This window comes from Lactuca sativa, chromosome 1, assembly GCF_002870075.4.
Source record: "Lactuca sativa cultivar Salinas chromosome 1, Lsat_Salinas_v11, whole genome shotgun sequence".
Taxonomy (NCBI): Eukaryota; Viridiplantae; Streptophyta; class Magnoliopsida; order Asterales; family Asteraceae; genus Lactuca; species Lactuca sativa.
The window spans coordinates 33,853,805-33,871,805 of record NC_056623.2 but is presented as its reverse complement, the minus strand read 5'-3'; positions in this window follow the sequence as shown (position 1 = coordinate 33,871,805).

The window sequence follows — 18,001 nt, the reverse complement described above, 5'->3', positions numbered from 1 at the left end:
CATTTTCTCATTTTTTTTATCTTTCTTAATTAACACACTAGGTGTGAGACCCATGTATTACATGGGTGTATTTAAAACAATTAAATATATATAAACATTTGAAAATTTTGAATTTATAAGAAATATAAAATTATAAGGAAAGTCTATTAATAGAATTGATATGCATTTATTATTAAATTTAAATACCATATGGAATTAATAAAATAAGAAAACTATAAAATTACATGTGGAATAAAAATTAATTCAAAATAACCACAAAATGACATGTGGCAAAATGAATGTGAGTATGACAAGTGGCAAAAAAAACTTTCATTTATTAGAGAAGATCATATTTACATTTTAATTAATAATTGCCTTAATTGAAAATAATCAATATATTACAATATTACAACTCATATAGTATTTAATATGTTTCCTTTTAAATTCAAATTTTAAATTTTAAATTTAAATAAATTTTTGTTTAAACCTTCATATTTTTTTTTGTTTTATCCAACCTGTATATCATACGGGTCTCACAACTAATGTGTTATATATTACGAACCAATGTGTTATATAATTCAAAGTGTAATATATTACGATCTAATTAGAATATAGTTATTTCCAAAAATAATATTCAAATATGAAATATACCTAAAGCTATATTCTTGAACTTTTATATAAAATAACTATTAAGACCATCTCCAACCCATATTCATTTTTTCCTTAAAAAATGAAGTAAAAAATTGGGCAAATAGTGTTTCATCTTCAACCCTACTCCATTTTGTACCCCATTGTTACCCGCAAAAAGTATATTCCTAGTATATTTCATTATTCCAACTTACATAGATTGTCAAACACACCCTCTACTAATTTAGTTTTAACAAATATATAATCTATATTTTTTCATTACATTAATATTAAATACAAAAGATTATATTTATAATAAACTTATAAATAAATATTATACATGCATTAATAAAAATATTACACATACACACTTTTAAATAAATATTAAATAAATAAATAATAGTATTGTCACTTGTTGGTTTTTATTAGATTATTATTGTAATATATAGGTTAGCTACATGTTTAATAACATATGTTATCATGTTTGTAATATATATTTTAATTATAAGTTTTTATAAAATACGTTATCGTTTTTTAAAATGTCAATATGTACTTAAATTTTTATATGAATTTGATGAACAAAAAACAAACTTTATATTTACAATTAATTAATACAATTTAATATATAACAAAATATTATAAGTATTAAATATTATATTTAAATTATAATTAGTAGGTAAAAATGAACTGAAAATGTATAAATATATAACAGAGGGACTAAAATTGAAAATGCAAAGTTCATCCCCATTTTGGTAGAAATGAATAGCATAATACCATATTTGGTGTAATACTCTTTATATCCCCCAAAATGGGGGAATAAATGAAGGAGGGTTGGAGAAGAATGGAGGAAAAATAGAAAATGAGAGTGGGTTGGAGATGAAGACCGCAAATATAAGTCCACGAATAGGCGATTATATATTTCACAATAAAACTAGCACAATAAATGGTCGCAATATTCACTTATTTCACGAACGTGATTTATACCTAACTGATATTAGATACTCGATAATTATACTTTTCGAGTTCTCAATGTAGATTAAATCTTTTGAATATTTATAGACCATTGATGGAACAACTTATCGCATAATCTTTTAGTTTCATAATCAGCATTTCATTATAAAAAGTAAATAATAAAGGTGAAATGGTGACACCATTTATACGGTGGATAATAAGTATGTAGTTGTTAAGATCAATTATTATAAATTACTCTGATAAATGAAGATTTTATTTTGCCATATATCAAACTCTCATTCAAATTGTCAAATGTTATTTTATTGTTATTTTGAATTAATTTATTTTTACACATATCATTTTATGGTTTTTTCTATTTTCATAAATTTCAATTTCATTAATGGACTTACATCCTAATTTCAAAATTCTCGAATTAAAGCTTATTAGTTTATTTATTTAAATTTAAAAGATAAAAAAAATCAATTTTAATAATTTACTATTTTCTTATTTTTTATAAATCTAAAGTTCTTATATATTTACAACGTTATAATTTAATTTTTTTTAATTAACACATTTAATACATGAGTCTCACACCTAATAAATAATAAACATAATTTGACCACATGTCAATCTCTAATGAGTTTTGACAGTTATTATTTTGTGATATTTTTTGGGTAAATAATAACCACATGTTAATTCGTGGTTTTTTTTTTCAATTTTTAAAATTAAAAAAATAATATAATACTTATACTTATATATCTGTAAAGTATCAAATGTAATAAATATTATACTAAATTGCATTTAATATGTTTCTTCGTTTCTTATTTTAAAATTTTATTTTAAAAAATACTTATTATTTACATTTTAATATTTTATTTTCTTTTATCAACCCGTATAATATACGAATTTTACACCTAGTTAATTTATATAAACACACCTAAATATTATTTCTATTTACGTTCTATTATTTTAGAGATTTTTAATAACTTCTACGTTACTCGTGAATGATCGTAAAATTAATTATGTTGCTCGCGGATGTTTTAAACCAAATTGCATAGATGATTTGTTTTGTGATGCGTAGCTTTTTAATTTCATTACTTCTAATATGTTTGTTAGTATTGTTTTTTATTTAGTTCTAAAAAAGACAAACAAACATTTAAAAAAACCATCGAATGTAAAAAACATGACAATGAGAAATCGAAAGAGTTAAATTAAATCTTATCGTTGAAGAAGAAGAAGACAAACATACACCTATAAGGATTAATGTCTCTAATATAAGAAATTATTTAGAAGTATTAAAGTATGTAATTTTAAGAAGTTCGTTGGCGGGATTTGAGTGAATTTAGAAATATGATGATATGGTTAAAAAAGTAAGTATAAGACCTTTTAAGTGAACATATTTTCTTATATCGGGTGAATTTAGAACATAGCTCTAGTAAAATGGTTAGCTATATTTAATTTAGAAACCAGTAAGGTGTCATAAATCGAGGACTTGAAGCTTTAGGCTAAGTTTGGTTGGCAGAATTGTAATGGAATTCGAGGGAAAATGATCCTAATTCCCTCGAATTCCTGCGTTTGATTGGAGTTTAACGGATAGAAAATGATTCCTAAATGAAAAACTTTCCCTCAAATTGTAAACAATACATTCCTTCTACAACCTAATGGAATCAATTCCTTAGCAACAAGGAAAATAAAAGATTACCATTTTCCCCTTTTATTTTTAGCAAAATCGACAAAAGAAACCAAAGCCTATTTTCACTTCATTCTCTTCACAACTGACACCAAGCCTAGGCTTCGTCTACTTCATTACGCTAGGTTAGTTATTCATCTCGTTCTCTGTCCCTCTTGTTCTCTCCTCTCTCTATCTCTCTGAATCTTTGGCTGAACCCATTGACTTCTGGTTGTTTCATTGCTGTGAAAATCAAATGTGTTAATTTTCTTGACAATCGAATGTGACTGAGAATGTGAGAATCGAAATAATAAACTTTTGAAAATTGATTCCTGTTTATTTTGTTGTTGTGAAAATCGAAAATGATTACTTTCTTTCTGTGAAAATCGTTGTTGATTACTTTCTTGCTGCGAAAATCAATCCTGATTACTTTCTTGTTGTGAAAATCAATTAATGTTCTTGTTATCTCTTTTCTTTTTAATAGCACATCTCTGGAAAAAAAAATTGTGTTGTTTACATTACTTGTTGAAAATTACATACACTCTCTATGTGATATTTACTTGTTGGAAATCACATTACACTCTCAATATGATATGAATTTGTATGAACATGGAAAATGTCTCGACTCAGTTTAACATACAATCGTAGACAAAGACAAACTTCATTGATTTTGAAATGGTGGAACGTGGTTTTGCATATTGATGTACTCCTCATGTTAATGATGTTCAAAAACGATATAGATAAACGACATATTAAGCAAATATCTTCGAATATAGATTGATACCAATGCTATATAAAATAATTTATGAAAGTGACACCATGTCTATATCACAAAATTAGGATGTCTCAAACGTGATTTAAAAATTTATGTCATATGCTTGAAATATTCTGAGGACTAAAACGAAGTAGGAATATGGATATCGATGGACAATATGCCATGTTTCTACATATTCTTGATCATTATGTTAAGAATCGTGTCGTCATAAGTCACTTTCGTTGTTCGGGAGAAACAATTAGTAGACATTTTAGTCAAGTTTGTAATGCAGCCATACGATTGCATAATCGTTTGCTTAAGAAACCCGAACCTGTTCCCAATAACTCTACCGATCAAAGATGGAAATGGTTTAAGAATTGTTTATGAGCTTTAGATGGTACATATATAAAGTGTCTAGTTCTAGCCGAAGAAAAGACTAGATATATAACAAAAATAATGACATTGCAACAAAATTCATGTAACATCCATAAAAATCACAACAAATTTGAACTTTTTAAAACAACCACAAATCATAGAATGTTTAAAAAAGCATTGTTTTCAAAGTATTCTTCCATATTAGAGTATCCCATAGATCAAAAGTACATAAAACAGAGGATGTGTACGGTCATGCCTTCACCTTTCCGCAATCATCAGAAGTACCTAAAACAATAACTAAAATCATAAGAAAAAGCTTAGTGAGTTCCCCTAAAGTACCAACACATAAACATATAACATATACAATAACATGTCGAGTCTAATCAACCATCAGGTTGGAATACCCTAGACCCAACCACCCTCTAGGTCTAGTAATCCTTGGGATGGAATACCCTAGGTAGAATGTCAATATACAATGGGTCCAGTCAACCATCGGGTTGGAATACCAATATACAACGGGTCCAGTCAGCCTTAGTACATTGGGCGTACACCTCGTATGCAGGGCGTACGTGGAAATCATACAACCCTAATTTTTAGGGTTTTGGCTCATATATAAGCATTATTAAGGTTTCATATCTTCTTCTTACCCAGCCTCCTTCTGTGACATAGAGCCCTAAGCAACCCTAAGAGCAAGAGAGAAATTTTAGAACCTTTAAGAAACTTTTGAAGAAAGAAGAAAGTGATGAAAAGATCTTGGAGTTGAGAGAACTTTGGCTATGAGATTTCTACCTTGTTTGCAACTTCTTGAAGGTATAAAGCTTGCAAATTTACCACTCCATCTTGTAGATCAAGATTCTTATTCTTTTAAGTCACTTTTTGGTCTCAGAATGGTGATTCTTGAGCATGAACTGTTCTTGACCCAATAAGTCGTCCTTTAAGACCTTAGGAAGGGTCTTGAATCATCAATATGGGGTCTTAATGGTTTTTTTTCTCCATGCACTCTCTAGAAGGCCTTAATGTATAAGACCTTAAGTTAAGCACTTTATGGACATGCAATGTCATAAAGTTGGAAATTTTATGACTCTTGAGGATGATTTAGCCTTGCATCTGAGAATGGGGTGTAAGAGCTTAAGGCATTAAGCTCTTAATGAGAGTTTGGGAAGGTTGGGCATACACTCGGCGTAATCTGAGTACGCAACGCGTATGTGGTCAACCTCCCCGATGGTGGTTAGAGCTTGAGTACGCCCCGCGTACGTGTTCTTTGTCGACTCGGCCGAGTTGACTTAACTGGGTTGACTCAGTTGATTTATGGATTTTGACCAGTTTAACTTTGACTTTGACCACTGGTTATTTTGGGTAATTTGAACAGTACTTGAGAAATTCGTCATTTGGGTGGATAGGTGACAGTCAGAGCTGAGATTCGGAGTCGAGACCTCATCAGCTTTTGTCCAGACTGTGAGGTGAGTTTTCTGTTGGATTAGTGTTTAAGTCCATAACTATTTTGGTATGTACTTGACCCAATGGTGCATGGTCCTTTTGGGTTGCCTTCACTAAAGCAACTTGATATGATGAATTATGGAGAGAAAGGATTAAATATGATTTATTAATATATTATGGGAATAATATATTAAAGGAGAAATCATATTGTTTAATTAATATTAGTCAAGAATTAATAAGAATTAAGTTTGTGACTAAAAAAGATTAATTAAGCTTAAAGGACTGGAATTGTAATTATAAGATAATTGCAATTAGGCTATGGATTGCCTTATATTATAAGGTTGGACGAATTTTATGGGGAAACCCATTGGAAATCGTCCAAGGCCTTTAAGGAAAGAAGTCCATGGGTTGCTTAGGGCTTAAGCATCCAAATTAGGGTTTCCTTGTTAGATAACCCTAATAGCCTCACTATATATAGAACCCTTATGCTCCAAAAACGTGGTGAACTAATTATCTAGGGTTTCCACACGTTTTTTAAGAGCCTCCTTCTCTTCTCTTCTTCATCCTCTTGCTCTTGGTGTTTGTGAACCATTAGAGGAGTGACATTTGTGACTCTAAGCTTTCTAAAGTCATTACAAGGAGGATTTGAGATTGTTATTGCTACATAACAATCAAGGTATGATCTAAACCCTAATTATATGTTATATTGATTATCATATGCTAGATCTAGGGTTTATAGTCTTGGATAAATTGCATGTACAATAGAGAAACCTAGATCCAAGCATTAGGATTTGTATGAGCACATAGGATGTTCTTATGTCTAAAACCCATCAGTGGTATCAGAGCCTTGATTGGTTTTTATTGTATTGATGCCTTGTTAATTTGTTCATGCTTGAAAAATTCGTTTTTTGTGAGCCTGCCTGATGAACTCGGCGAGTCCCATTGTGGACTCGACGAGTCCATATGGGTACTCGGCGAGTTCGAGCATCAGAAAGAGGGGATTTCGGGATTTCTTGTTGTTTTACTCATGGATACTTGCCTTATCTGTTTTAGATCATTAAAATCCGATTTTATTCATATTTTTGAGTATATCCTTGATTAAACACAAGATAATTACCAATTGATTAGATAATAACTTCCTTATATGATTAAAGTTGATTATTTGTATTAATCGGGTAACTTATTTTGCAAGAAATTGAAATTAGGTTAAATATAGATAATGATGAAATTAATTGTTTAATTTATATTATTTGTTATTTGATCCTTGTATTATGAAAAATTTCAATTTTTCCCCTTTAGGTTTTATAGTTTAAATTTAAACTCAAAAGTTTTGTTTTGAAATTTAAATAGTTGAAACCCTAATGTTTTGAAAAAAGGTTTCAAAACTTGCCCTCAAATTTTGGAATTTAAATTTTGATTAAAAGATTAATGTATATTTAAATTCTAAACCCTAAGTTTTTGAAATGTTTCAAAACTTGTCCTCAAGTTTTGGAATTTAAATTTTGATTAAAAGTTTAATCTAGGAATGTTAAATTCTAAAAACCTTGTAGTGTTTTGAGAAGTTCATATCACACCCTTATGGTTTTATTAATTAATTAAGGTGTATAATTAAAAGAGGTTTAGTAAATCCATAAAAGTTTTGGTTTATATTTAATTGAATTAAAAGTATAATCGTTAAATTTGACCACCTAGTACTTTTTAAAAAAAAGTGTAAAATACACCTTATACTATATATAACATTAAAAGTCTAACATTATATATATGTATGAGTAAAAGTTAGTCTTACCGTTAGTAGGCCTCATTCACGAAGCTGGTCTATAAGGGGTGTTTAAGGAAATTGCCTATAAAATGGCGATTGAATGGGTATCCACTCTTACCCACCGCACTCTTGACTAGTGGAGGGTCGTTAGCTGAACGGGTAGGATAGGACAAAACCTTCCATTATAAGTATAATGAAGTTCAAAAGTAACTAAATGTTTTACAAATTCCCAATCTTAGTCACTTAGGAAAAAGTGAATTGATGTAATTCCATGAAATTACACTTTGTACCCTTGCGAAGACGTTAGTGGAGCGTGTGTGGTTTACCGGCACACTAAATGGTTCTAAGCAAAGGTGGCAAAGGGTGACTCAATGTTTGTCATAGTTCGGTGGAGCGTGTGTGGTTTACCGGCACATCGAATAGGTGACTGTAACATGTGAGGGCACCATGTGAGTTTGCATGGTTATTCACACCCGCTTTGTGATCCTTGGCATCCCAGTCACAAACTAGAGGGGCATATCGAGATTTAAACATGCCATTGAAATGTTCAATGAATCTCAAAGGATCTAGGAGTTTTCATAAATTTAAAACTTAAATTTCTTTTTCGTGGTGGATATTAGTGAATCGTCATTCACTTACCTTCAAATATTTTGCAACTAGATTACGGCATCCCTTTTCTAGGTTGTAGCGTATTGTGTTGGGTCCTAGCCTTAGTATCTCATTTGGGTGATTTACTAAGGACTCAATCAATCAACTAACTTGAATTTGTTTTCTCCCGTTTTGTAGATGTCAAAGTATGACAACTAAGGTCTTCCCAAATCCCGTGGAACAAGCTTTCCACATGAATATGATATTCCATGATTCGATCGAGGAACAAGAAATCATGCTTCAATTCCTCCACCTCCTCCGATTATTCTCCCTAACCCACAAGTTCGAAGGCTTGAAAAGTTCAAGCTCACTCAAGCCCTTTTGGCAAGTAAACATGAAGAGGGAAAGTCGGTGTGTGCACACGTCCTAGGGATGAAGTCACACATTGATATGTTAAGAATGTTGGGATCCATTGTCTGTGAGGAGATGGCTGTTGATTGGGTTCTTCAGTCACTTCCTAACTCGTATAGTGAGTTCGTAAGAGAGTACTATATGATGAACTGAGACGTGACCCTTATAGATCTCACCTATATGCTTATTGCTGCTGAATCAGCAATGGTTTGGCGCAATAGAAAAGCAAAGTTGATTGGTGAATCTGCCTTGAAGACCTCTATGGATATAGACTATGGCAACGAAAGACATGCTATGATCGAAAATTTTGATCATAAGAGAAAGGCAATGTCTGAAGTAGTTCCATGTCCTGTTCCAAAAGAGTCAATTTGCTTTTATTGCCAAGAGAAGGGGCATTTGAGACGAAGCTGCCCTATTTACCTAAGAGATCTAAGAGATGGGAGAGTCAAAACGTATGGCTCTGCTTTAGGTCAAATCCATTGACTAACTCTTTTAAGCTCCTATTCTAGATTCTTAATACATAATGTAATAAGATTACAATTGATGTTTTGTAGGATCGAAGAAAGGAGATGAAGCTTAAGGGAAGAAGTGAGCAGAATCTAACCGTGAAGAAATGGATTTCGATCGCATTACTTGAAGATTAGATTCTTGAGCTACTACTTAGAGTTAGAATTAGATTGCTGAGAAATATGTATTAGCATAGTTTTTCAATGAAATGCACTGTAAGGACAAAAATTTTCCGCAATAAAATAAATTTTGACTTTATATTATTTATTTATCCTTGCAATGGCGTGTATGAAAAATTGATGTTTGAATGTTTCTATCATTAGCAATAATGGATTTGATTCTTAATTATGGAAATGTCGAAAATTTACCAAATAAGGAGAGTTTCTCATCGCTAAAGTTTCAATTGGACAGAAACTTGGACATGCAACATGGTTGCACGATGAATGAGAAATTTCATATTTGGAAATTAGACTAATTCATTGACAAAGTGTCAAGTGAAGGACTAGGAGATCAAGTACACACAGTTGCGTATTGATCAAGTCCACCATAAGAGTAACCAAGATATTCATCATGATTTACTAAAGGTTTAGTAAATATGATTATACTTATAAGATTAAGTGTAATTCTGAATTGATTGAAAATGTTTAAATCAATAGCAGAACGAATAAGAAGAATCAAGTAGGCAGAAAGATAAAAGTTTCTCCATTCTAAGAAGAAGGGAGAGTTCCTTTTACGCTTTATGATAAGTCTTAATGATTACGAACCATATCTCAATTGATCCTCTAATTAAGTCTTAGTACAATTGTATGTCTAAGAAGAGGAATCAAGAATTGAAGAAATGGTTAAATCAAGAAGTCAATCATACTTAGTTCCAAAACAAGTCTTAGAGTTATGATTGTGAAATTGAGTGATAAGTATTAAGAAGGTTTATAACATTCATCAAATGTGGAAAGTTGTGATGTCTTGGATAAGACAAAGACCAAATAGGACCAATTTATGAAGTGTTTTGATAAAAACTATACTAACTCTTGAATATTTGTTTGTCAAGAAATGTTTATTGACAAGAGAATCTTATATGTCAAGGAGTCAGTGGGAGTCTTAATGGTCTTGAAAGGTTTCAATAACAAATCAAAATAAACCTTATCGATCATCACTAGCACACGAGTTGTGGTTTACAACCTATCGTGTTGACACTATTTTGTTTCTGTGCCATTCCAATTGAGTTAATTATGCATCTGAGTTCTATGAGTTCCCATTTGAACGTATAAAAGGCAGGCACCTTGATCAATGAAAAGTACATTGATAGGAAAAGGTGAGCTGCTTAACTACTTAGAAGACATGGTGGGCAGCTGTGCTACCATAAGGCAAGAAATCAAGATTAAGAAAGTTCGGTCCATATGAGTTTGAATTTGTCGTAAACCTTGGTTTTGACAAATTCACATGGATAGGAACACATACACTATTAAAATCTAAGTGTCATAAGATTCCCTCCTTCATGAAAGTGACTGTGAGGAAATGCTTTCACTAAGAAAGATTTTAAGAAGATAGTGATTGTGAAATTGAATTCTCGAATTCGATTATGGTTACGGTATCCCTTTCCATGATTCGAATTGTGAGATTTGGCAATTAGTCTGAATTGTTTAGACACACATATGAGCTATCTAAAGGAAAGGTGTATAAGCTTAGATAAAGGATTATCAAAGCATTAGGTATTAGAAACATGAACTTAAGGAATTCAACAAGTATTGTTTTTCTGGAAGTTAAGTTGGTTTCTGAATACGTGCCAAAGCTAGTGGGAGCATAAGCGTTATGTTTATAATAATCATCATGATAGTGGTAGCATAAATGTTATGATTGTATGATTATTATGGAAAGTATTGCAAGTTAGCAATATTAATTATGGAAAACAAGAGTTATACTTTGCAGAGTCACAATAGTTGAAAGGTTGTTTTGCTATAATTAAGGGAGAGAATATTATGCTTCATTTCAAATCTAAAGGCTTAGGTTGTGGAATGTTAATAATTTAGTCAAGGAAACATAGTGTGTTCACAAATTTCGATTATGATTACGGAATTCCTATTCATAGTTCGAATTTTGAGAACGTAGCACATAAAATATTATGGCAGAAGATTGATAAAGTATCAAATCTTTATGTAAGACGTTATGCATCGTGTCCCATATGCTTCGGATATAGGATCGATTGCAAATGCTATAATATTTGACCATTCTAAAATTTTCCAAATGTCTAGCGCATTTAGAGGGAAGAAGGACAAGAATCGGTTTTGACTAAGATAATTAAACAACTATCAAAGGACAATCCAAAGTTCGCCGAGGATTGGTCACTTGTGAGTAGTTGGAAGTATAGTATTGAATGGACCATATCGACGTTATTATGAATAGATAAGATTCTATTAAGAATAAGTTGTCATATGGAAAATATGGAAACGTGTCCATATTGGGAACTGAATATTGAAAATCTATGTCTAGATTAGAAACTTTTATGCAAAAGGATGTTCAAAGGAATGTACTTTGAGTGAGAGACAATATATCTAAGGAATTGTATTGTAACAATCTCCGATAGAGGACTTTGTAATATCATTGGCAATAGTCTTTGTGAATTTTTTTGTGCTATGACATTACGAAAAGGATCATTGCATAAAATGTTAGAATCTAACATATTCTATAAGTGGCAAGAATTTGATATTCTTTCACTTATGAAAAAGGATTTGGAGTTGTGAAATGAGTATGATTGGGAATGTGTTCATTTGATATATTTCACAATGTAAGAACCATAGGTAAACATTGTGTGCATGATAAGAGCATGGGACAAGTGTAATAATTCAAGTAAGAAGTTGATTACCCGAAACAACAAATAATGAGTAATCGATATGGTGATAAATAAAAGGTGTTTTATTTATGCTCAAAGGTTTGAGGCCATATGGGATTAGTATTATTCTTGTGTTTCACTTTGCATGTTTTGATTTCCTGAATAATTTAATTGGTTTAGAACAGTCAAATTATTTGAACGGGCCACAGTCGTTCATATGTTGGAAGTAGGTATGAATAAAGACTGTTGTGAATTGGTGTGTGGATTGTCTAAAGAGTATTTGACCTAAGCAAATGTTTGTTGCAACGTTCATGAGTGCTTATGAATATGATTTGAGCATTGGATTAAACCCACGCTCACTTGGATAACTCCATGAATTGTATCACAAGTGATTGGTGAGACGATAATATCTTATATTCTTGAAACCAAGATGTGTGAGTTGTATCTTGCAAATCGGTTGCACATTGATAATATGTAAATGCACCAGTAACTTGGTGTCATAAAACATATTGTTGAGTGTGATTCGGTGAGTGAGTGCAAGCGAGCATTGAATCAAAGTTTATGCGTTCCTTTTATCCAAAGAAGGATAAAAGCGATATCTTTGGGCCCCTCGATGATTTAGTGATGACAAACGTAAATGCTCGGTCGGGCTAGGGCTAATTTGATTTGTTCAATTAGTCAGTCGTCATAAATCAGAAATCGAGAAATAGTACAGAAAGAATGATTAGAAATCATGCCTTATATGATATCTAGAATGGAGGAATATATGATCCCTTATCTAAAGGACACGCGTATCTGATAGGATCAGAGTTGACAACGGCCTTTAGCCCAATGCGCCTCGCATGCTGAAGATGCTTAACCCTACCCAGTCCCTTTGTGAGGGGATCTATTGGGTTCTCATCTGATGATACCCTTTTTGCCACGATGAGTCCTTCTTCTATTCGATGTCTAATGAAATGGTATTTTCTGTCGATGTGGTTGGATCTCCCATGATCCCTTGGTTCCTTGGCTAAGGCAACTGCACTTTCACTATCACAAAAATCTCCATAGGCTCCTTTATAGCTGGAACTACTCCAAGGTCTCCAATGAAGTTCTTCAGCCATATCGCCTCCTTTGCTACCTCGCTTACTGTTATGTACTCTGATTCGCAAGTTGAATCAGCCACTATCTCCTGCTTGGAACTTTTCCAAGTAATTGCTCCTCTGTTTAAGGTAAAGACCTAGCCTGACTGAGAACGCAAATTATCCCTATCAGTCTGGAAGCTGGCATCACTATACCCTACTACTCTCAAGTCATCACTCCCACCGAGGGTAAGGACCCAATCCTTAGTCCTCCACAGGTACTTGAGAATGTTCTCTACCATAGTCCAGTGAGCCTTGCCAGGGTTCCCCTAATATCTGCTGACCATGCTCAAAGCAAAGACCACATCAGGATGAGTACAATTCATAGCATACATGATCGAGCCTACCGCGGAAGCATACGGTACTCGACTCATCTCAGCTATCTCAGCCTCTATACTCGGGCTCTGAGTCTTACTCGGTTTGGCATTACTCTGGATCGGTAACTCTCCTTTCTTGGAATCCTACATGTTGAACCTATTCAACACCTTATCCAAGTAGGTACTCTGACTAAGTCCTATTAGTCTCTTACTCCTGTCTCTCAAAATCCTTATCCATAGGATATAGGTAGCTTCTCCAAGGTCCTTCATAGCGAAACACTTCCCAATCCAGGACTTCACCTCCTGCAGAGTTGGAATGTCATTTCCTATGAGTAGTATGTCATCCACATACAATACCAAAAAGTTAACTATACTCCCACTAGCCTTGACATATACACAGGACCCATCTTCGTTCCTCAAAAAACCAAACTCTTTGACTTTCTCATCGAAACAAAGATTCCATCTGCGAGGTGCTTGTTTCAATCCATAGATGGATTTCTCAAGCTTACACACTCTATTAGGATGCTTTGTACTGACAAAAACCCCTGGCTAACTCATGTAAACATCCTCATCCAACTTTCCATTAAGGAAAGCGGTTTTGACATCCATTTTCCATATTTCATAGTCATGAAATGCAGCAATTGCTAGCATAACCCTTATAGACTTAATCTTTTGCTACTGGTGAAAAGGTCTCATCATAGTCAACTCCAGGAGTTTGACAAAAGCCCTTTGCAACTAGTCGCGCCTTATAAGTGTGTACATTCCCATGCATGTCGGTCTTCTTCTTGAAGATCCATTTGCACCCGACTGTCTTATGACCTGGTATATTGTCAACCAAGTTCGAAACTTGATTGTCATACATGGACTATATCTCGTTGTCCATAGCCTCTTTCCATTTAGCAGACTCGGGGCCTGCCATGGCTTCCGTGTAGATGTTAGGTTCATCCAAACTTACCAGTGTAGTATCATTAATAAGTGTCACACCTTCCGCAGTAATATGGAAACCATAGTAACGCTCAAGTGCATTCCTAACTCTCGTGGAACGCCTCAGAGGTATAGACTCGTCAGTTGGATCAACAGGAGTTTCCTCCTCAGGTTGATTGCTAGGGTTTGAGATTCCTTCACCACTTGACTCTTGATTTCTTCAAGTTCAATTTTCCTCCCACAGTTTCATTGGCTTATGAACTCTCTCTCTCCCTCTCTCTCTCTCTCTCGAAAGACTCCTCTCCTTGCCACAAAGACCACATTATCACTGGGTCTATAGAAGAGGTAACCAAAGGATTTCTATGGGTAGTCGATGAAAATACACAACTCACTTCGAGGTTCAAGCTTATCGTGAGTCTCGCGCCTCACGAAAGCCTCGCAGCCCTAAATCTTGATGTGGTCCAAATTGGGAACTTTCCCAGTCCACATCTCGTGAGGTGTTTTGGCAACCGTTTTGGTAGGAACTAGATTAAGAATATAGGCGGCAGTCTCTAAGGCATACCCCCAAAATGATATTAGTAGCCAAGCTCGACTCATCATGGAACGAACCATGTCCAACAAGGTTCGATTATGCCTCTCAGCCACCCATTAAGCTGTGGTGTTCTGGGAGGTGTCAATTTTGAGACAATCCCACATTCCTTAAGATAGTCAAGGAACTCTGTACTAAGATACTCACCACCTCGATCAGATCGAAGCATATTAATGTTCTTGCCCAGCTGATTCTCCATTTCCTGTTTAAACTCTTTGAACTTTTCAAAGGTTTCTGACTTATGCTTGATTAAGTAGACATAGCCATATCTACTATAATCATCAGTAAAAGTCACATAGAAGCGGTTAGCATCTCTTGTGGCGATTCTAAAAGGTCCATACATATTTGTGTGTACAAGATCCAACAAACCTTCACCCCTAGCACAGGTACCAGTGAAGGGTGATTTTTTCATTTTTCCAAGTAAACAAGATTCACAACTATCATCCGAATTTAGGTCAAATGACTCCATGACTCCATCCTTTTGGAGTTGGCCTATGCGTTTCTTGCTAACATGTCCAAGACGACAATGCCTTAATGATGCTTTATTAAATCTAGTGGAAGAATCAATACACAACACATTATATCCTAGGTTATCTACAACCGACACAGTTTCATATACACCATTACAAGGTAATGCTTTAAAATAAAGAACATTATTATAGAAAGCATTAATACCACCATATTCATTATCAAATGAACAAGTAAATCCTTGTTTGTACAAACCGTGAAAGGAAATAATATTTCTTTCCATTTCAGACGAGTAACAACATTTATTCAAATCTAATGTTAACCTACTACTTAGCAACAAAGAATAAACTCCAATCTTGGTGACAGGTGAAGCTTTCCTATTCCCAATGATCAAGTTTATCTTCCCATGCTCCACATTCTCACTTCTTCTTAGTCCCTCCAAATCAGAACATATGTGAATACCATAACCTGTATCAAGGACCCAAGAATTAGAATATGGTGAGTTATTAGACAATATAGAGTAAATACCTACATGGTTTGGTTTCACTTTCCCATCCTTAACATCTTGTAAGTACTTTGGGCAATTCCTCTTCTAGTGCGCCTTTTCATGGCAATAGAAGCATTCAGCCTCTTTAGGGTTGGCAGACGGAGTGACATAACCACCTTTGGTTCTACTTGAAGAGGAGCTATCAAGAGACTTTCCCTTGGTACCCTTCGAATGTCTCTTCCTCTTCTTCCCTTTACCTTGCCCGATAGCCAGAACAAGGGCGGTGGTAGGAATAGGAGTGGTAACAACCGATTTACCTTTAAGACCACTTTCGGCGGTCCTCAGGAGTCCTTGAAGTTTGCTGAGTGTGACCTCCTCCTTGTTCATACGATAGGTCATTCGAAATTAATCATAACAAGAAGGTAAGGAGTGTAATATGATGCCAATTGCCAACTCCTCGGGGAAGTTCACATTCAACTTCATTAGACGGTCCACAAACCTTTTCGTTTTCTGCATGTGGTCCGTGATGGGTTCCCCATCCTTCGTTCGGGTTGTTATCATGGAGGAGATTATTTCATATCGCTCTTGACGAGCACTCTGATGGTATCTTTCCATCAGATCTTGGTGCATCTCAAAAGGATAAAAGTCATCATAGGACTTTTGGAGCTCGGCTGTCATCGTGGCCACCATGATACATGCCACTTTAGTGGCATCTCTCTCATGAGTCTTGAAGTCAGCGATCTCCTTGGGAGTAGAAGAAGACTCATCAAGTTCCTTTAGCTCCTTGTCAAGGACATATTCCTTGTCCTCATAGCGAGTGACCATCCTTATGTTCCTAATGAAATCATTAAAATTAGTCTCATCAAAGACGACTCTCCCACAAAGGTTCATGAGAGAGAAGGAGTCGGTAGGGTTTGAGCCAGAAGCAGCATTGTTGGAAGACATCCGATAAAAAAAAGAAAAGATTTATATTAGATAAGAAAATAGTCCTTAATAAGACACCCAAATGTAATATTAAGGCTAGGACCCAACACAATATTTTATAACTTAGAAGAGGGATGCCGTAATCCAAGCTATAAAATATTTGAAGGTAGGTGAATGACGATTCACCAATTTCCACCATGAAAACAAAATGAATTATTAGGTTTTAATTGGTTTTGAAACTCCTAGATTCTTTTGAGATTCATTGAACTTTTCAATGGAATGTTTCAATCTCGATTGTGCCCTTCAAGTTTTATGACTGGGATGTCGAGGATCACAAAACAAGGTGTGAATAACCATGCAAATTTACTTGGTACTCTTAATGTTTATCACATAATCGATGTGCCGGTTAACCACAGGCGCTCCACCGATCTATGATAAACCTTAAGCCACCCTTTTCCAACCTTGTTAAATCCAATTTAGTGTGTCAGTTAACCACACGCGCTCCACTAACGACTTAAGCAAGGTGCAACGTGTAATTTCATGGGTTAGCACCAAATTCACATTTTCCTAAAGTAACTAAGATTGGGAATTTATAAAACATTTAGTTACTTTATAATCATTATACTTTTAATGAGAATTAAAGTCATTGTCCTACCCGTTTGGCTAACGACCCTCCATCAGTCAAGGAAGCGGTGGGTGAGAGTGGACACCCATTAAGCTGCCATTTTATGGGCAACAACCTTATACCCCTTAATAGACTAGCTTCGTGAATGAGGCCTACTAACGGTAAAACAACTTATATATATATATATATATATATATATATATATATATATATATATATATATATATATATATATATATATATATATATATATATATAAAGTATAAGGGTTGAATTTTAACTTTTAAAATTCTAGGGGTTGGAACTAAAGTTTTATAAAGTGACTTTACATGTTCCAAAACTTGAGGGCAAGTTTTGTAACTATCCAAAACTTTTCAACTTCATAACTTATGAGTTAATGGTTTATTAAAATGAAGACTCTTCATTTTATGTAACTTATATGTTCTTTAATGGACTTTAAAAGAAATGACTTTTGGTAATCTATAACTTGAGGACAAATTATGGACTCCATTAAAAACATTTAGATCATGAATTAAACTAACAAACAATTTGCAAATAATTCCTATGATCTACCAAACTCATAAGTGTATGAACATTCATATCAACAATTTCAAGAATCATATAAACACATATGAAAATTGAAATTTTGATAATAACCATTG